This window comes from Sorex fumeus, unplaced genomic scaffold, assembly GCF_029834395.1.
Source record: "Sorex fumeus unplaced genomic scaffold, SorFum_2.1 ptg000029l, whole genome shotgun sequence".
Taxonomy (NCBI): domain Eukaryota; kingdom Metazoa; phylum Chordata; class Mammalia; order Eulipotyphla; family Soricidae; genus Sorex; species Sorex fumeus.
In genome coordinates this window covers 12,674,851-12,696,278 of record NW_026606086.1, presented here as the reverse complement: position 1 = coordinate 12,696,278, position 21,428 = coordinate 12,674,851, and positions in this window count along the sequence as shown.

The following is a 21,428-nucleotide window of genomic DNA, read 5'->3' as shown; positions in this document are numbered from 1 at the left end:
AGAACCCTCCATGATATTGAAGCTAAAGGCATCTTCAATGATGAAATACCACTGACAAAGCAAGTGGAAATAGTTGTAAACAAATGGGATGTCACTAAACTAAGAAGCTTCTGCAACCTCAAAAGAAACAGTGACCTATCAAAAAGAACAACCAGTGCTGGCTTGAATGTGGAGAGAATGGAACTCTCTTTTATTGTTGGTGGGAATGCCGACTGGTCCACCCTTTTTTGAAAATAACATACACATTTCTTCAAATACTAGAAACTGAGATTCCATATGATCCTGCAATACCACTTCAGGGAATATATCCCGAGGGTGCAAAAAAGCACAGTAGAAATGACATCAGCACCTGTATCTTCATTGCAGCTCTGTTCAGAATGGCCAGAATCTGGAAAGAACCCAAGTGCTCAAGAACAGATGACTGGTTAAAGAAACTTGGGTACATCTACACAATGGAATACTATGCAGCTTTTAGAAAAGATGGAGTCATGAATTTTGCTTATAAGTGGATGACCATGAAGAGTATCATGGTAAGTGAAATGAGTCAGAAAGAGAGGAACAGACATAGAATGGCTATACTCTTTCGTGGAATATAAAATACCATAAGAGACTGAAGCTAAGATATAAGGGTCAGGAGGATCGTTCCACAGTTTGGAAGCCAGCCTTACAGCAAAAGCAATTGGGATGGAGAAGGGACACTAAATAAATGATGGTTGGAGGGATCTCTCGGGATGGGAGATGTGTGCTGGAAGTAGACTAAGGACCAAACATGTTGGCCTTTCAGAATTTGTATTGCAAACCATTAATGCTCAGAAGTAGAGAAAGAGTAAGAAGTAAGGTGCCTACAACAGAGGCAGAGGGTAGGATGGCGTGGGGGTGCTGGGAGGGATACTGGGAAATGTGTACTGGTGGAGTGATGGGTGGTGGAAAATGTGTACTGGTGGAGTGATGGGTGCTCTATCATTGTATGACTGAAAGCTAATCATGAAGTTTGTAACTGTACCTCACAATGACTCATTAAAAAATAAATAAATGAATATAATTTAGAAAAGAAAAGTGATACGTTTGGCTAGCAATTAGTTTTTTATATAACAGATATTGTAGCCGCAAAAGATAGAATAAAAACTTATTAATAATTTTTCTTAAATTACATTTAAAATAGCTCTGAAATTGGGTCATAATTCTTGAAAAATTCCCAGTTAAATTAATGTTCTTGCTTTAAATACTGCGGAAACACAATGACTTCATCTTGAAATTTTGTCAACCAAAATTGGTACTAATTAAAGCAAGTGTGCAATTTTCCTGGCGCTTTAAAACAAAATGGAATTTGAAACTCAGTAGCAAACTAGAACAACTATCATGAAATTAAATAATTAAAAGATTTTAAGAGGAACACAAATGTAATATAGTAGGGAACATATATAAAATGCAATGGGCGTGAAATATTTAAAAGATGATTATATTTAATGGTGCAAATACCTGCATTATCTTGACCCCAGAGTCTTAAATTAAGTTTGGGACTGGAACAGAAATAGATGTTGTTTTAAATTTGGGCCTTGCTTGGGGTGGCAACCTAATGTTTAGATGGCAAATGCTCCACTTTCAGACTGGCATTGAAATACGTTCCATTCTAATGGGTAAGAATGTTCTCTAGAGAGCAAAAACTAAGATTTCAGAAGTCGACGAAGCTTTACATTTCATTCACGTGAATTTGAGTCACATTCTTTTGACAAAGGAGAACTTGAATTCTGAATAGTTAATGGAGCCACAAAACTAGTCAAATGATGTGGGACAGGGTCTGGAAGGATAGTACCAAGGAGAAGATTCTTGCCTTGCCTGAGAACCAAACATGTTGATGCTTGGACCCCTTTCTCGTCCCCTAACATCACCCATGAGTGCTCCCTGACTCAGGAAGAACCTCTAGCTACCTGGATGGACTGGATGAGTCACAGCCCTCCAAAATGATATGGAAGGATGAGCTGTTCTTTTGGAGCTAGTAGAGAAGCTGAGATTAACACCAGAAAATACTAAATCTTGAACAAATCCCATATTCCAATGACTGCCATGAATCTAATAAACGATTGCATTCTAGGCTCAAGGATAAGAAGGTCAGGAACTTGGCAAGGTTGAATATCATAACAAGGACACAAGAGTCTTCAAAAGAGCAGGGTCAGTAAAAGCAAAAAGTGGTTAGAGCCAGGTCTTTGAGAAGTTGTCATGATGGGGAGACCTGGAAGGAATGGGCAGCACTTGGATACTTCACAAAGAGGGTACAAGCTAATTGGTGGATTCACTTGAAATGCCAGAGTGGTGTTTGTTTAAAGAGACTTGAGCGTTAATTTGCTTTTTATTTTTCTTTCCCCTCCCCTTTGCTTTTTTTTTCTTTCCCCTCCCCACCCCTTTTTGTTTGTTTGTTTTGGGGACATACCCAGCTATGCTAAGGGCTTGCTCTTGGCTCTGTACCCCGGGATTACTCCTGGCAAGGCTGAGGGATGATAGGGTTCTCTGATAAGCAGTTCTGATGAGCCAACTCAAACTGGCTGTGTGCAAGGCAACTTACCTACAGTACTATCTTTTCAGCTTTCTAGAGAATTATTTTTTTTAATATTTTTTAATGAATCGCTGTGAGATACAGTTACAGACTTACAAACATTCATGATTACATTTCAGTCATACAATGATCGAGTACTCCACCCAAGGATAATAAAGATAAGGGCCAGGAGGATCACTCCACAGCTGAGAGTTAATTTTTTTTTATTTAGTTAGTTTTTATTGAATCGCCATGAGAAACACAGTTACAAAGTTGTTAAATAATTGGGTTACAATTATACAATGTTCTATCACCCATTGTTCATCAGTGTACATTTCCCACCACCCAAGTCCCCAGTTTCCCTCCAGTCCCCCACCTCCCCCCACTTCTATGTTCTATGGCAGACACTTTTCTTTTTGCTATCTCTCTCTCTCTCTCTCTCTCTCTCTCTGTCTCTGTCTCTGTCTCTTTCTCCTTCTGGGCATTATGGTTTGCAATGACTGTCACTGTCATTCCATTAATCATCAATTTTACTCAAGTGGGTGCCAGTAGCTTCTCTATTTGTCCCTGAGATTTTAGCATCATAAACTTTACGCTCTCTCTCCGTGGATGCGGCACACCAGCTGGATGTCCTTGGGCATAATGGTGACACACTTGGCTGGGAATGCTCAGAGGTTGGTGTCCTCAAAGAGCCCCACCAGGTAGACCTCGCATGCCTCCTACAGCACCATGATAGCCGAGCTCTGGGAGTGCAGATGGTCTTGAAGTCCTATGCGATCTCACGTACCAGCCACTGGCAGATCTTGTGTGGCATCATGGTGCAGGCGGGTAGCAGTGTGGCTTCTTTATGCCGCCAGTGGCTGGCATGCTCTTGCAGGCTGCCATGGTGGCCAGCTGCTTGTGGGGTGCCTTCCCGCCTGTTGACATGCGCACCGTCTACTTAGTACAAGCCCTCTCGTTCTTCCCAACTCAGCTGGAGACTTCTTCAGGGTTAGGGAAATGAGACCCATTTTTAGCTACTGTTGCTGGCATATTTGGTACATCACTGGTGGCTTGCCAGGCTCTGCCGTGTGGGCTGAATACCCTTGGCAGCTTGCCAGGCTCTCCTGGGGAGAGATGGAGGCTTTTGGGGTGATCTCTAATCATCCCTGCAGGTGTTCCCAGTCTACCGAATATAAGCTCCTGGTGACTGGCCTGTTGTAACAATTTATACGCTTGACAATACGCACCTACCTGCATCTCCAGGCAGCGCCTGGGGCATCTGCGGCCTTAGGTTGATCTGCCTGAGGTGGACGGAGTGCGCCCGTAGGTTGTTGAAGGGCTGGCATAGCAAGACCCCATCACATAAGGTCTGTGCCAAGTCAAACAGCTGTGCCGAGTCCCAAGTCACTCGGCGGTTGGCGGACAGCGCCCTGCAGTGGACAAGTCACTGAGCAGGCCACTGTCACTGTTCCATGCTCGATGGGGTCGTGACTCGGCCCAGTCGGGTAGGCCGTGATGCTGCAGCCACCGCCATGGTTCTTCCTCACCCCGCCGATGCCATTCTGTCTCAATCCCTCAAAGCAGCGGGTGATGTCCAGCAGGAATCATGCGCAGGGTTCCAGCAGGGATCACACGAGGAACTCCGTGCCCGGCACGCTGAGTCGTGCGTCATTCAGAGAGACATGGTGAGCCAGGATCAGGAGAGCACAAGGGGTACAACCAGTATCGGCGCCGTCTTGCCTCCTTTCCTTGAGGTTTCCTTGGTTTGAATACAGGTACTGAAAGGTTATCTTGTTTGTTGCTTTACCTGCTTTCAGCACTCAGGTCTAGTCCACGTGATCATTTCTTACTATCTTTGGCATAGTTGTTCCTTCTCTATGGTAGCTGCCTTCCCCAACACCACCACTTGTGGCAAGCTTTCAACCATGGACCATTCCTCCTGGCCCTTGTTTCCACTGTCTTTGGGTTTTAGTCTCTTTTTTAATATGTCACAAATGAGTCCAATCGTTTTATATATATACATATATGCATATATATATATATATGAATCACTGTGAGATAGTTACAAAGCTTTCATTACTGAGTTTCAGTCATACAATGATCAGACATCCATCCCTCTACCAGTGTACATGTTCCACCACCAGTGTCCTAAGTATCCCTCCTGCCATTCCCACCCCACCCTCTACCTCTATAATAGGCACTTTCCTTCCCATGCTCTCTCTACTCTGGGGCATTATGGTTTCAAGTAAAGATACTGAGAGGCCATCATATTTGGTCCTTTTTCTACTTTCAGCACATATCTCCCATCCCGAGCAATCCCTCCAACCATCATTGACACTTGATGTTCCCTTCCCTATCGCAACTGCCTTCTTCCCAGCACATGAGGCAGATTTCATTTTGTGTCTGTCTCTCTCCCTCTGTCTCATTTCACTCAGCATGATACTCTCCATGTCCATCCATGGAGAATATATGTACAATTTTCATGACTTCATTTTTCCTGGTGGCCGCGTAATATTCCACTGCGTAGATGTACCATAATTTCTTTATCCAGTCATCTATTCTCAGGCACTCAGGTTGTTTCCATATTCTTGCTATTGTTAATAGTGCTGTAAAAAAACATAGAAATGCAGATTACTTTTCTTCAGTGTGTTTTTGAGCCCCAGGGCTATATTCCCAGGAGTGGTAATTTTTTTAAATTCAAAAAAATAATAAGAACTAAAACTAATAGCTGCATTCACTTCTGTTGGACCAAATCCTATTTGTAGAGTATCCACTATGCTCTTGTCTCACAAGGCAGTTAGATTTAAACTATTTTATAGACAGGGAAATCTAGACTTAGGTAGGCGCAGTGAATGGCCCCCAGTTCCCAGTTAATTAGATGCAAACTGTGTCTGACTCCATTTAAGCAGTTGAGAATAAATAGGTTTATGTTATGTATATGTATGTATTTAAGCAACTTCAACAAGATGTTTTTTCACAGGCATAGTCTGTGTGTTTTTTCACATGCATAGTTAAGTTTAAAATATACATACCGAGCAAAATGAAATTAAAAGCAATTAACTACTGTGATGTTCTAATGCTAACCAGTCCTTCACAGTCATGTCCTAGTGAAACTGTAGATAATTTTCCTTTCTCAATCTCTGCCTTGATTTTCTTAGTATCTGTCCTTTGTTCCCAGTTGTTCTACAGATGTACTGTCTCCAACAGTTCCAGAGATAATTAAAAATGACATGAAACTTGCTTCAAATTCTACAGCCATTCAAATACTCATGGCTATGTCCTTCATGATTTGGGGTCACACTCAAATCCTCACTGCCACTCTAAAACTTCAAGTGAACAAATACTTGACAAAAAGAAGGAAATGCTAAGGAACGAAGTAACAGTATTACTTCTGATGGGAAATTTCCACAGCTGCTGTAATTTTGCTCTTCACAAGAAAAGAATCACAGCACAGAACTGAGCTTGCAAAGGGCAGATCAATTCCTCTATGACAAGGGATACACCACACTGTAGTGAGAGACCAGAAAGGTCTGTACAGGCAGTGAGGGAAGATCAGAAGGAACAAAGGTCAATAAATAAATTTCAAAGAAGGCATCTACTGTTAAGTACCCGAAAGTCAGAATGAAGCCATGACAGGCTCTCTGACCTCCCCAGCACACTAGGCCTCAGTTTCGATTCTGAAAACAGCAAACTTTCAGACATTCTGCAGATCAACTGAGCATGATCTAGAAAGTCCATGGGCCTAGCTGATAAGCCTAACCAATCCCCTTGCACTTTTAGTTGTACCAAAAATAGAAGCAATATATATATATTAATACTACAGCTTATGTAACCAAACTCTATACAAACTGCTTGCACTTGTAGGTCGGGATTGCTACCAAGAGACCACTTTGTAGGAGAGATAGTTGACCCCAACTGGACTAAAACTTCTTTGTACTTGCATTACTGTCTCTCTAACTCTGTCCATTCACTCCGTGATTTGAAAACCTGGGTACAACACAACCAATCCCAGCTCTACGCCCTTGGCAATCACCTTGGCCATGGAATCTTATCTGAGCAGGAAGTCCCACATGGAGCAGGTTAGAAAAACCCTACAAAAGTCAACACAAACAAAGAAGCATGCACATATGTTGCCTGAGTCTATGTGCTGCTTGTGTTCATGTGTTGTGACCAAGTACACGTGGTGTGTGAGCATATGTGTCACCCATGTCTCCCCTTTTGAGATATGTACTTTCATATTTTCATATCTAATGCTGGGATGTGTTCTGGGCTCTCTCCACCTTTGAAGAAGCCATCATTCTCTCTTGATTGCATATTTCTCTCTCTCTTTCTCTTTCTCTCCTTCCTCTCTCTCAAAGAAACCTCCAAATTCTCTCTCTCATATGGGGAATGTTGTCTGCCATGGAAGCAAGGGGAGGGTGGAGAAGAGGGGGTATACCGGAGATATTGGTGGTGGGGAATGTGCACTGGTGGAGGGATGAGTGTTTGATCATTGTGTGATTGTAACCCAAACATGAAAGCTTGAAATTATCTTACAGTGATTCAATATTTTTTTTAAAAAAGGTAGTGATCATACAAGTGGTCTTTATAAATCTCCTTTGGGGCAGCTCCAGGAGGTGATGGTGAGCTTTAGTGGTATATTGTCCTACTCTGGGGACAACAAAAACAGAATCTGAAAGTCCTTTGTTCTCAAATGTGACAGCAAGCCTTCATACTGAAAAAGGCTTTGGGCCCTGAATGGATCAATGACACGGAACTTAGTAGTGATCACACTATCAAACACTGACATTATTAGGATAATGAACACAGAAAATTACCACTGAGTTTGAGAGAAGATGTTTTACTGCATTTATGTACAATGAAGTTTCATCATAAAGCAATATTTATCAATAGCATCTGATTTCATTAGAAACTCATTTTCTAAGGATGAAAAATAGTTTTAGGCTGCAATATCTAAATATGTCCATCAGTGAAAAAAGTCACAACACTACAGTATCAATGATTTCTGAGCAAAATAACAGAAGGTGTGTCAGTGAACAAATTGCAGGCATACGGTGCACTTCTGAAGGGAGAGTTAGGGTCATAAATGTGGGACAGAAAGAGAGGGTCTATTTGATACAGAAGGGAAAAAAAAAGTGGCACCAGCAAGGGTATGAATGGAGAAGCAAACAGTAGGCACAAGGCAATTCCAGGTGCTAAAGAACAATAGTGAAAACTAAACACCATGTTAAAATTAGAATCCCCTTTACTCACAGAATCTGGTGATGACTTTGGAGGTAGAATGAGACCAACAGAGCAGGAGGAGAAGCATTGTCCACCAGGATTGTCTTCATTTATGGCTCCAACTACAAATATATAGTCATTTGCTTGGAGGACTCTGAACACTGAAAGTTGATAAAGCATCACTTAATCACTTAATCACTTAACTTCCCGTTAGTCGTCGATTTGCTCGAGCGGGCGCCAGTAACGTCTCCATTTGTCCCTGTCGCGACACTACTTCCACTACCCAGCCGTCGCCACACTCCAGGACGCTTTCCGGACCCACGCGGCAGCTCCGGCCGAGACCCACGCACAACTGAAGACCCACAGAACAAGGTAAGTGGAACTCTCTGAGACCTTGGACTCCAGGCTCGGCGGACCCAGGGACAGAGCTTCTCTGCTTGCTCCCACCACCACAGGTGACAAAGGGATTCTAATCAGGAGCCCCACCCTACCCTGCCCTGTCTGCTTCCATCAACCACCCAGGGATCGAATTGTGCACAGGAGACCCACCCTACCCAGATAAATACCCCACTGGCAGATTTCCACTCTCTACACTACTTCCACTACCCAGCCATCGCCACACTCCAGGACGCTTTCCGGACCCGCGCGGCCGCTTGCGGCCGCGCGACACATTATAAGACACTAAATACCCATCTTCTGGAATTGTCGTACCATATTTGATAGGGTTCAAATATGGTAACACCTACAAGGGTGATTAGAGGCCACCCCAAAAGCCTCTATACCTCTCGGAAAGACTGGCAAGCTACCGAGAGTATTCCGCCCGCACGGAAGAGCCTGGCAAGCTATCCGCTGTGTATTCGATATGCCAAAACCAGTAACTACAACTGGTCTCATTCACCTGATAAAGCATATATCATACATATGTACAATTACAGGATTAAAAGAAGCCAAAACCATGGGTAAGGCACTTATCTTATACACAGCAGACACTGGTTCTACTCCTGCTACCTCATATGGGCTCTCAAAGACCAAAAGGAGTAATTGCTAAATGCAGAGATAAGAGTAAGCCTAGCCCTGAGCACACCCTGAATATGACACAAATCAAACAAATACACAACCAAACAAAACAACCAAGACAAGAAGCTGACAAATCCATGTGTGGGAGAGTTGGAATGGGAGTAGAGTGGGTGTCAAATGCAGTTTCTGATTGTACTGTTGGCACAGAACCATGAACAGTTAACTCCTCCTGACCACAACATGGCAATACACAGTGCAGGGCCTGCCAAGGAAGCAAACCCCAACGTTTGCTGCCAAGGAAGTTCACCCCAATGTTTTAGTTTTTACTGTGGTTTAAAAACACACTGCCTATATGATTGCCTTTTAATCTCCAGTCCCTCTGGAAGGAAGGTTGACCAATATATTTAATCTTCAATCTCTACTGGAGGCAAACTGAACCATATTGCCCAAAACTTTCATCACAAAAAAGGAATTTAGACTGATTCATGTGAGCCAAAGGCCCAAGCAACAAAGATAGGACAACCAGACAGGACGTCCCAATGGTCTGCAGATCAAGCTTCTGGAGTTGATGACCATGACCTTCCCTTTCTATGGATAAGGCTAGTTATTTACTACTTCCTGGATTAATCAAAATTATTTCCAAGAGGGCAGGGACTTAATCAACGCAACTACTTCCACTACCCAGCCGTCGCCACACTCCAGGACGCTTTCCGGACCCGCGCGGCAGCTCCGGCCGAGACCCACACACAACTGAAGACCCACAGAACAAGATAAGTGGAACTCTCTGAGACCTTGGACTCCAGGCTCGCCGGACCCAGGGACAGAGCTTCTCTGCTTGCTCCCACCACCACAGGTGACAAAGGGATTCTAATCAGGAGCCCCACCCTACCCTGCCCTGTCTGCTTCCATCAACCACCCAGGGATCGAATAGTGCACAGGAGACCCACCCTACCCAGATAAATACCCCACTGGCAGATTTCCACTCTCGACACTACTTCCACTACCCAGCCGTCGCCACACTCCAGGACGCTTTCCGGACCCGCACGGCCGCAAGCGGCCGCGCGACACATCATAAGACACTAATCTGGAATTGTCGTACCATATTTGATAGGGTTCAAATATGGTAACACCTACAAGGGTGATTAGAGGTCACCCCAAAAGCCTCTATACCTCTCGGAAAGACTGGCAAGCTACCGAGAGTATTCCGCCCGCACGGAAGAGCCTGGCAAGCTATCCGCTGTGTATTCGATATGCCAAAACCAGCAACTACAACTGGTCTCATTCACCTGACCCTGAAGGCTTCACCGACATGGCAGCACTGAGAAGGATGAGAAAGGAGAGGCCGACAAAATCTCAAGGCCGACCTAGGCTGCCACAACGAAGGAAGACAAAAATGATCGTCTGTACTTTCAATGCACGTACGCTAGCATCAGATGCATCCATCGAGGACCTGATGGTACAAGCGCGAATGATCAAGTACGACATCATTGGTCTGACCGAGACAAGAAGGCACGAATCTCACCATGCCGTTTTCGACACCGGAGAAGAATTGTTCCTCGGAACATGCGATAAAAGAGGTGTTGGAGGCGTCGGTGTCCTTGTCAACACAAACTTGGCCAAGAGCATTGATTCATTCGAATGCCTAACAACCCGAATCGGACGTTTACATTTGAATAGATGTGGCTCACTGACTGCAGTTTCTATCTTCGTTGTCTACGCACCAACATCTTATTATGATGAAAGAGAAATCGAGAAGTTCTACATGGAGCTAGAGAAGTTCTATAAAGAAGACCACACCTTCTACAAGATCATTGTGGGTGATTTTAATGCCAAGATAGGACCGAGAAGATCAGCTGAAGAACTTCACATCGGGACCCATGGCCTAGAATGGAACGAACAGGGTGAGAGACTGTCTGAGTTCATCATGTCGACCAAGACCATTCATGGTAACTCACAGTTCCAGAAGGCAGAATCTAAACGATGGACATGGGAGTCTCCCGGTGGACGATTCCACAACGAAATAGACCACATCATATTCAATCGACGGTTTTGCCTGACTGATGTCGCTGTTGTCCCAAAATTTCGAACGGGATCGGACCACCGTCTCCTTCGTGCAAAATTCTACTTCACAGAGCGGGGAGAAAGGGCTGCAAAGTTCAAAAAGAGAACTCCCAGAATGACCACCAACTGGGAACTCTTTGGTACTATTGCGGCAACATGGGAAGATGCCATTGTTGACAACATTGACGAGGAATACGATCGACTGGTTCAGCACCTCCATGAATGTGCGAGGAACGCCAAGAGAGAGATAGCCACAAAAATTCGCCTATCTTCGAAAACTCTTGAGCTAATTCGCCAGCGTGGTTTGGCGCATGCCTCAGGCAACCGCAAGCTAACGTCCGAGCTTGCAAAGCAGTGCAGAGATGCGATCAAGGAAGACCTCAAAGAGAGAAGAGCAGAAGTACTGGTAGATGCGGCAGAAGCCGGGAAAAGTATTCGTAACGCCCGCCCGTCCTTCGCCAACTATAAGACCAAGATGACTGCCCTCCGACGTCCTGATGGATCCATCACATCCTCCAGAACGGCAATGGAGAAGATTATCCATGACTTCTACTCAAATCTCTTCGATAGCCATGTCCACTTGCCGACATACCAAATTCCACAGGATGGGTATGTCGTTCCTAATGTTCTCCCTTCCGAAATCCGACACGCCATTTCGTTGGTAAAGAAGCAAACAGCACCCGGCCCAGACAAGGTCAGACCTGAACACCTGAAGAACCTGCCGTCAGTACTCATCAATACACTGGCTCGGCTCTTCACTCGCTACCTGTCTGAATGCAAGGTTCCGTCCCAATGGAAAACCAGCAGGACCGTACTACTGTTCAAGAAGGGAGACATCCATGACATTGGCAACTATCGCCCGATCTGCCTATTGTCTGTCATCTACAAGCTGTTCACTCGAGTCATCCTGAATAGGATTGGCAGAACACTAGATGAAGGACAACCATGCGAGCAAGCAGGGTTCCGCAAAGGATTCAGCACCATCGACCATATCCACACGGTAACCAAGCTCATTGAGGTTTCTCGGGAGTTCAAGATGCCGCTCTGCTTAACGTTCATTGATTTAAAGAAGGCCTTTGATTCTGTTGAGACGGAAGCGGTCATTGAAGCCCTAGCCAATCAGGGCATTCAAGCCCAATACATAAGGATCCTCCGTGAGCTGTATTGCGGATTCACTACCAGGATCTCACCATTCTACAAAGAAGTGATCGTTGATGTCAAGAGAGGGGTGCGGCAGGGTGATACCATTTCACCGAAACTCTTCAGTGCCACCCTCGAGAACATCATGCGACGACTGGAATGGGAAGGAATGGGAGTGAAGATAGATGGTCGGCAACTACACCACCTCCGCTTTGCTGATGACATTGTTTTAATAACACCAAACATCAGCCAAGCAGCACAAATGCTGGCCGACTTTGACCGTGAGTGTGGAAAGGTAGGACTACAGCTGAATCTTACGAAGACAATGTTTATGAGAAACAGCCTTGTTCCTGACGCCCCATTCGCTCTCAATGGAACGACCATCTCCGAATGCAACAGCTATGTGTACCTAGGTCGAGAGGTCAACATGACAAATGACCTGGCACCCGAGCTGCGCAGGAGGAAGAGAGCGGCTTGGAACGCCTTCAAGAACGTCGAAGAAATAGCTAAGAGGACGAAGAACCTCCGGCTCCGGGCACATCTCTTTGATTCCACTGTTCTTCCTGCATTAACATATGCCTCAGAGACCTGGGCCCTACACAAACAAGATGAGAACGCCATTCAGGTCTCCCAAAGAAGAATAGAAAGAGCTATGCTTGGAATATCACGTTTCACTCAAATGAGAGAACGAATCCGGAGTTCTGACATCCATCGACGATCAAGGATCAGGGACGCTGTCTCATATGCCAAGGTGTCGAAAATCAGATGGGCTGGTCACGTAATGAGATTTAAAGACGACCGTTGGACTAGAGCTGTTACTGATTGGATTCCACGGGATGTCAAGAGACCGCGTGGCCGCCCACCTACCAGATGGTCAGACTTCTTTGTCAAGATCATGAACGATCGATTTGAGGCCCTCCATGTTCCCGGAGCGAAGAGATGCCATTGGGCTACACTAGCACGCGACAGGGACAAATGGAGACGTTACTGGCGCCCACTCGAGCAAATCGACGACTAACGGGAAGTTAAGTGATTAAGTGGTTAAGTGATTTCCAAGAAATTTTCTTTTTGTTTGTTTATTTATTTATTTATTTATGGTTGTACCAAGAATCAAATCTAGGCTCTCACACATGCAAGAATCAAACCCAGTACCTCACAAGGCAAGTGTTTTTCCACCGGACTATCCCTACCCAATGTTTCCTCTCTGAAGACAGAGAAGGGACTGACTTACTATCTCTAAAGGCAGAGCTTGAGAGATATTTTTGTGTAATTGATTTGCCGAAGAGGTGTTCTTAGAACATGCCTTGTGAAAGGTGTGCAGGGGAAGATGCTAATCCCCCAAAATGTTTAAAGGGTTTCAGTGGAAGTCTAAACCTAGCCAGATACTGCAGAAAACTCTTAAAACATGATTGAATGCATCTTAGACTCGATTCACCTTAAGAAAGAATATGGAACCCCCACCGATACTGTTCTAGATTACACACCCATCTGTAGACAAACTTGAAGCCCCCCCACCATGCATCACTCAAAGTCCCCTCAATCAACAACTGGGAGCCCTCACTGGGGCAGCTGCAATTGTGACAGAAGAGGGAGGCTTATTCCCAGAATTTTCTGGACCAGGTAACCATTAACACACATGGAAATTCTTCAGAATTGGGTGCAGCTGTAAGCGAACATAGTAGCACACAGTGCACTGCACTGTAGCACTGTCCTTCCGTTGTTCATCAATTTGCTCGAGCCAACACCAGTAACATCTCCGTTGTGAGACTTGTTACTGTTTTGGGCATGTCAAATACACCACTAGGAGCTTGCCAGGCATTCTTTCCTGATTCTCCTATCCCCAATTCTCCATTCCACTTCTCCTTATTCTCCTTGATTCTCCCTTTGGATTCTTCTCATTCCTCTGACCCTGAAGAGCCACCATTATGGGAGCATTAAGAAGGATGAGGAAAGAGAGGCTGATAAAATCTCGGGTCCGAACTAGGCTGCCAAAACGAGGAAGAACAAAAATGACTGTCTGTATGTTCAATGCACATACTCTGGCATCGGATGCATCCATCAAGGACCTGATAGTGCAAGCGCGAATGATCAAGTACGACATCATTGGTCTGACCGAGACGAGAAGACATCAATCACATCAAGCCATTTTCGACACTGGAGAACTGTTCCTCAGAACATGCGACAAAAGAGACATTGGTGGTGTCGGTGCCCTTGTCAACATGAACATGGCCATGAGCATTGATTCATTCAAATGTCTGAATGCCTAACAACCCAAATCGGACAATTACACCTGAATAGATATGGCTCAATGCCGGCAGTTTCTATCTTCATTGTCTATGCACCAACATCCAATTCCGATGAAGGAGAAATTGAGAAGTTCTACATGGAGCTGGAGAAGTTCTATAAAGAAGACCACACCTTCTGCAAGATCATTGTAGGTGATTTTAATGCCAAGATAGGAAGAAGATCAGATGAAGAACTCCACATCCGGACCCATGGCCTAGAATGGAACGAACAGGGTGACAGACTGTGTTCATCATATTGACTAAAACCATCCATGGTAACTCACAATTCCAGAAGGCCGAATCTAAACATTGGACATGGGAATCTCCCAGTGGATGGTTCCACAACGAAATTGACCACATCATATTCAATCGATGGTCTTGCCTGACCGATGTCTCTGTTGTCCCAAAATTCCAAACGGGATCGGACCACCATCTCCTTCGTGCAAAATTCTACTTCACGGAGCGGGGAGAAAGGGCTGCAAAGTTTAAAAAGAGAACTCCAGAATGATCACTAACTGGGAGCTCTTTGGCACTATTGCGGCAACATGGGAAGATGCCGTCACTGACAACATTGACGAGGAATACAATCAACTGGTTCAGCACCTCCGTGATTGTATGAGGAATGCTGAGAGAGAGATAGCCACAAAAAGACGCCTGTCTTCGAAAACTCTCGAGCTCATTTGCTAACGTGGCTTGGCGCAAGCCTCAGGCAACCACAAGCAAACATCCAAAATCACAAAGCAGTACAGAGAAGCGATAAAGGAAGACCTTAAAGAGAGGAAGACAGCAGTGCTGGCAGATGCGGCAGAAGCTGTGAAAAGCATTTGCAACGCCTGCCTGTATTTCGCCAACTACAAGACCAAGATGACTGCCCTCCGATATCCTGATGGATCTATCACATCTTACAGAAAGGCAATGGAGAAGATTATCTATGACTTCTACTTGGATCTCTTTGATAGCCACGTCCACCTGCCTACATACCAAATTCCGCAGGATGAATATGTTTTTCCCAACGTTCTCCCTTTCAAAATCCAACATGCCATTTCTTCGGTAATGAAGCGAACAGCACCTGGCCCAGACAAGGTCAGACCCAAACACCTGAAGAACTTGCTGTCAGTACTCATTAATACACTGGCTTGGCTCTTCACAAACTACCTGTCTGAATGCAAGTTTCCATCCCAATGGAAAACTAGCAGGACTGTACTACTGTACAAGAAGGGAGACATTGTACAAGAATCCACGACATTGGCAACTATCGCCTGATCTGCCTGTTGTCTGTCATCTACAAGCTGGTCACTCAAGTCATCTTGAATAGGATTGGCAGGACACTAGATGAAGCACAACCATGTGAATTTGCACAACCAAACTTGCTCAAGTCAGGTTCTGCAAAGGATTCAGCACGATCGATCATATCCACACGATAACCAAGCTCACTGAGGTTTCTTGGGAGTTCAAGATGCTGCTATAACATTCATTGATTTAAAGAAGGCCTTTGATTCTGTTGAGATGGAATTGGTCACTGAAGCCCTAGCCAACCAGGGTGTTCAAACTCAATACATCAGGATCCTCCGTGAACTGTATTACAGATATACTACCAGGATCTCACCATTCTACAGAGAGGTGATCATTGACGTAAAGAGAGGGGTTTGGCAGAGTGGTACCATTTCACCAAAACTCTTCAGTGCCACCCTTGAGAACATCATGCAACAACTAGAATGGGAAGGAATGGAAGTGAAGATAGATGGTCGGCAACTACACCACCTCCACTTTGCTGATGACATCGTTCTAATAACACCAAACATCAACCAATTGGCACAAATGCTGGCAGACTTCGACCATGAGTGTGGAAAGGTTGGACTACAGCTAAATCTCACGAAGACAATGTTTATGAGAAACGTTATGAGAAACGTCTCGTTCCTGACGTTTCATTTGCCCTCAATGGAACGAACATCTCCAAATGCAAGAGTTATGTGTACCTAGGTCGAGAAGTCAACACGATGAATGACCTGGCACCTGAGTTGTACAGAAGGAAGAGAGCAGCTTGGAACATCTTCAAGAGTGTCAAAGAAATAGCTAAGAGAATGAAGAAACTCCAGCTCTGGACACATCTCTTCGATTTCACTGTTTTCCCTGCATTAACATACGCCTCAGAGACCTGGGCCCTACAAAAACAGGATGAGAATGCTATTTGGATCTCCCAAAGAGAAATCGAAAGAGCTATGCTTGGAGTATCTCGCTTCACTCAAATGAGAGAAAGAATCTGGAGTTTCGACTTCCATTGATGATCAAGAATCAAGGACGCTGTCTTGTTTGCCAAGGCATCAAAAATCAGATGGGCTGGACATGTAGAGATCTGAAGACGACTGCTGGACTAGCGCCATTACTGACTGGATTCCACCGGACGTCAAAACATTGCGTGGCCGTCCACCTATGAGATAGTTTGAGCTTCTTCGTCAAGACCCTGAATGATCGGTTTAAGGCTATTGGTGTTCCTAGAACAAGCAGACGCCATTGGGCTACACTGGCACGCGACAGGGACAAATGGAGACATTACTGGCACCCGCTCGAACAAATCTATGAGTCACGGGATGTCAAGTGATCTTTTCTCAGTTGCGCAAATTTCTGCTCTCACCATCATTTCTTTTTTCTTTCTTTTCTTTTTCTTACTTGGTATATTTTCTTCTATAAGTGTGGGCATTTGTGTTTATAATTTCCATCATAAGACTGAATTTTGCTGCATCCCACTAACTTTGAAATTTTCTCGTACTATTATATTTTGAATCTCTCCTTTGATGTCTTAGGGAACATTCCCTTTCAGTAACAAACTGAAAAATAAAATATAAATCAACAATCATGATTTATAAGCAGAGAAACCAAATGGGAAGTATTACTGTGCAAAAGCGATATGAATGTTAAAATATCAAGTCCATAGTAGTGAGGATGGGTGGGGATGGGGGTGAAGGAATGGAAATAATTAAAATGTGAAATAAATGTAAATTCACGATCATGATCATCCTGTTGTTCATCGATTTCCTCGAGCTGGCACCAGTAACGTCTCCTTCTTCCTAGCCCTGAGATTTTAAAAGAGCCATTTCAATGCTCTTTCAGGATTAGGAGAATGAGACCCATGATTGTTACTGGTGTTTGGCATATTGAGTACAACACGGGAAGTTTGCCAGACTCTGCCGTGTGGGCAGGATACTTTGGGTAGCCTGCCGGGTTCTCCAAAGGAAAAACGAGATAATAAGATGTCGCTTCTGGGAGCTGGGTTTTATAGTCTCTGCATCTTGGCCATTGATGGGACCAACCTGGCGCTGGTGGCAGCCGGCGGGTGTGACACCTACCTACTGGAAGATGGGGGTTCTGGGTGGAGAAGGCCCAGTCCCAATCCGAGTAGGCTTGGAGACCTCAGCCCCGGGACCCACATGCCTGGGTTCCTCTGCCAGTTCTTTCATGCATGAGGCCCATCCGGACATGCGGAGAGTGGTCCCAACATGGCTGTGGCCGCCTCCGGAGGTCCTCAGCTGCTGGGGTTATGCTCAGGGCAGCGGGGGGGAGAGGGGGGAGAGAAACTCAATCCTCCCCCCCTCCAAGGGGCCCCGGTGAGGACAGCCAGGTGCGGGGGCAGGAGACTCTGCCAAATGTAAATATAAATGTAAATTAACTTAGGATAAATGGTGGATGGTGCCACCAGTAGGTGGAATTGTTATGCTGCTAGGTATGCACATTTGGGGTTAGGTTTTACAAACTTGAATAACCAGTCGATAATTACCCTGAAGCTAGTTAGAAGTATGTTATGAAACTCAAGAGAGATAGTAGACCTGAGTTTTGAGTCATTACAGTAGGAAGTCATGAATAAGCATCAACTTAGAAGAATTAAAAGTAAGAAGGGCCAAGGAACTTAATTTTCAGATCTTATCCCTGTTTTTTCTGTTTTTTTCTCATTTGTTTTATTTTTAATACTTACTAGGAAAACAATAGTATAATTAAATGAATTTTGTTTTTAATAAAGTTATTTTAAATTTAAATAAAATTTAGAAAAAATGTTTTGTGAAACAATATTGGAGAAATAAACACTTAAATCTTTTATTTTTCACATTTTTTCTTTAACAAGGAAATTATCTTTATAAAAACAATAATAAAAATTACCCCCATAAACTTCTCAAACAGTGTCATAGTGACATTGCCTTATTTTTCTTATTTGTTAAACCTTTTTTGTTTTGTTTGGGGACCTTACCAATAGTTCTCAGGGCTTATTCCTTGCTCTGTGCTCAGGGATCTCTTCTGCTAGTCTCGGGAACCATATGGGATGCTGGGGATTGAACCCAGGTCAGCTGTGTGCAAGGCAAGCGCCATACCCTCTGTACTATCATTTTGGTCCCATTTTTCTTCTTTTTTTCTTTTTTTTTCTTTTCAAGTCAAACATGGTGATGCTCAGGGGTTATTTTAGCTCTACATTTAGGAATCACTCCTGGCAGTGCTCGGGGGACCATATGGGATGCTGAGGATTGAATTGGGATCAGCCATGCAAAAGGGTAATGCCCACTCCACTGTACTATTGCTCAGGCACCAGCACCTTCTACATTAAAAAAAAAATAACCACACATAAAGTCATTAAATTAAGCTTACATTCTTTCTACTTATTGTTTTAAAACATAATTATTTTATTTGGGCAGTGAGTAACCACACTTGGCAGTGTTCAGGGATTACTCCTGACTCTGTGCTCAGGGAACACTCCTGGTGGTTATTGCAGGACCATACACAGTGCCGGAGATTGAACCAGAGTCCAATATCTTATCACATATACTTAGTAAAATATATATCATATATTTATATGATATAATTTAGGCATTTTTGTTGTTGACCATATTTTAAGGTGAGGTTTAGTTGAAATGTTTATGTATAAATGCTTTTATACATAAATTTTTAACATAGTATTAGGATTTTTCAGGAAACAATTATTGACAAAATAAATTAACATTTTAAGATGTTTGACCTATAACACTGTAAGCACTGTCCTCCCTTTGTCCATCGATTTGTTCGAGCGGGCCTAGTAACGTCTCCATTGTGGACTTGTTGTTACTGTGTTTGGCATACCGAATACACCACAGGGAGCTTGCGAGGCTCTGCTGTGCAGGAGGGATACTCTCGGTAGCTTGCCAGGCTCTCTGAGAGGGGCAGAGGAATTGAACCTGGGTTAGCCACGTGCAAGGCAAATGCCCTACATGCTGTGCTATAGCTCCAGAATTAAAGTACAAAGAAAAATTTATTTAAAAATCTCTCAAAAAATTAATCAAAAAAACTCTTCTAAATAATAGCTTTTTGAACAAACTAATGAACAAATTAGACCTATTAAATCTATAATATATGGTGCAGTACATATGCAGAAACTACAGAATACACTCTTACTTCAAGTACACATAAAATATTTACCAAAATGTATTTTACATTATATATATTTGAAAAAGTTATAGAAGACATGTTCTCAGACCACAGTGAAACGAAACTAGAAATCAGTATAAATATAAGTAGACAATCTAAAAATGTTTAGAAATTAATCAACGCTCAACCAATATTCAAGTTATCAAGAAAGAATAATGAAAATACAACACAACAGAAGTCATGGAACTTGCATAAAGCAGTACAAGCTGGCTATTATTTGTGCCTTTGACTCCAAGTTTCTCCTTTCTGTATTTACTTTTGGGGGAAAAAAATTGGCTTGGGGGGCTGGAGAGATAGCACAGCGGGTAGGGTGCTTGCCTTGCACGCAGCCAACATGGCGGACCCGGGTTCGATTCCCAGCATCCCATATGGTCCCCCGAGCACCGCCAGGAGTAATTCCTGAGTGCAGAGCCAGGAGTAACCCCTGAGCATAGCCGGATGTGACCCAAAAAGAAAAAAAAAACATTGGCTTGGACTCTTTAAATAGTTTTCCTTACCAGATGAAACTTTTTCATTTGAGAACAGTAAGGATACACTGCAGGAAGAACGGTCTTTGCTTCCTGATTCTATAGTGTTTACTTGACAGGCTTCTCCCCAAAACATAATCTTCTCAGGGAAGGTTTTATTTTCAATAAAAAACCATTTATTTTCAATAAAAAACTTTTTATCTTTTAGTTATGAATTATGTTTTTGTTTTTGAGCCATACCCAGCAGTGCAGTGCTCAGGACCCACTCTCAGGAATCACGCCTGGCAGGGTTGGGAGACCAGATGAAAAGCCAGGGATTGAACACAGGTTTGCCATGTACAAGGTAAGCACCCTAACCTCTGTGCGATCTATCTGGCCCGAAACTTGAAATTTTTAAGCCTGCTAAAATATTAATACAGTTGATGCATATTTGCTGGAATGATAGCACAGCAGTAGGGCGTTTGCCTTGCTTGCGGCCTACCTGGGTTTGATTTCTCCATCCCTCTCGGAGAGCCCAGCAAGCTACTGAGAGTATACTGTCCACAAGGCAGAGCCAGGCAAGCTAACCATGGCGTATTCGATATGCCAAAAACAGTAACAAGAAGGTCTCACTTTTTGTTCCTGGAGAGAGCAGATGCCATTGGGCTACACTTGCACGCGACAGGGAATGGAGACATTACTGGTGCCCACTCAAGCAAATCGATGAACAACAGGAGGACAGTACTACAGTAGTTCCACTTGTTTATTTTTACCTTTTTTGCCAAATGAATTGGGAGGTCTCTAAAATTTATATGACAATGTAAACAACCTGTGATAGCCAAGAAGAAATTACTGAAGTATTTCTGCTATCAGATACCAAGACTTAGTGTAAAGCAACAAGATTTAAAACAGGTATTGGAGAAATGATAGACAGTAAGAGCAGAAGAAAGTTCAGTAAAAGATCCACATGTTCATGCAATTGAAATTTTGTGATAATTTTTTTCAACAAATGTTACTGAAACAATTGTATAGTTTGTGTATAAATCAGGCCTTGGTTCTATTTTATATCATTCACAGAGAATTCCAGTTGGATGAAAGAAAGTCAGTAATTTTGTAGCATAGGGATTGCTATTTAGTTTTCCTGTAAGAGCTATATAGCCAGCATTAGTTGAAGGCCATGTGGTTTCTGTTGCAACTATTCAATTCTGATTTATAACACAAAAGTAGCTATTTGTGTATTTTTTAAAAAATACTTAAATAGGACCAGAGCAATAATACAGTTGCACATGCCAACCCCGGTCT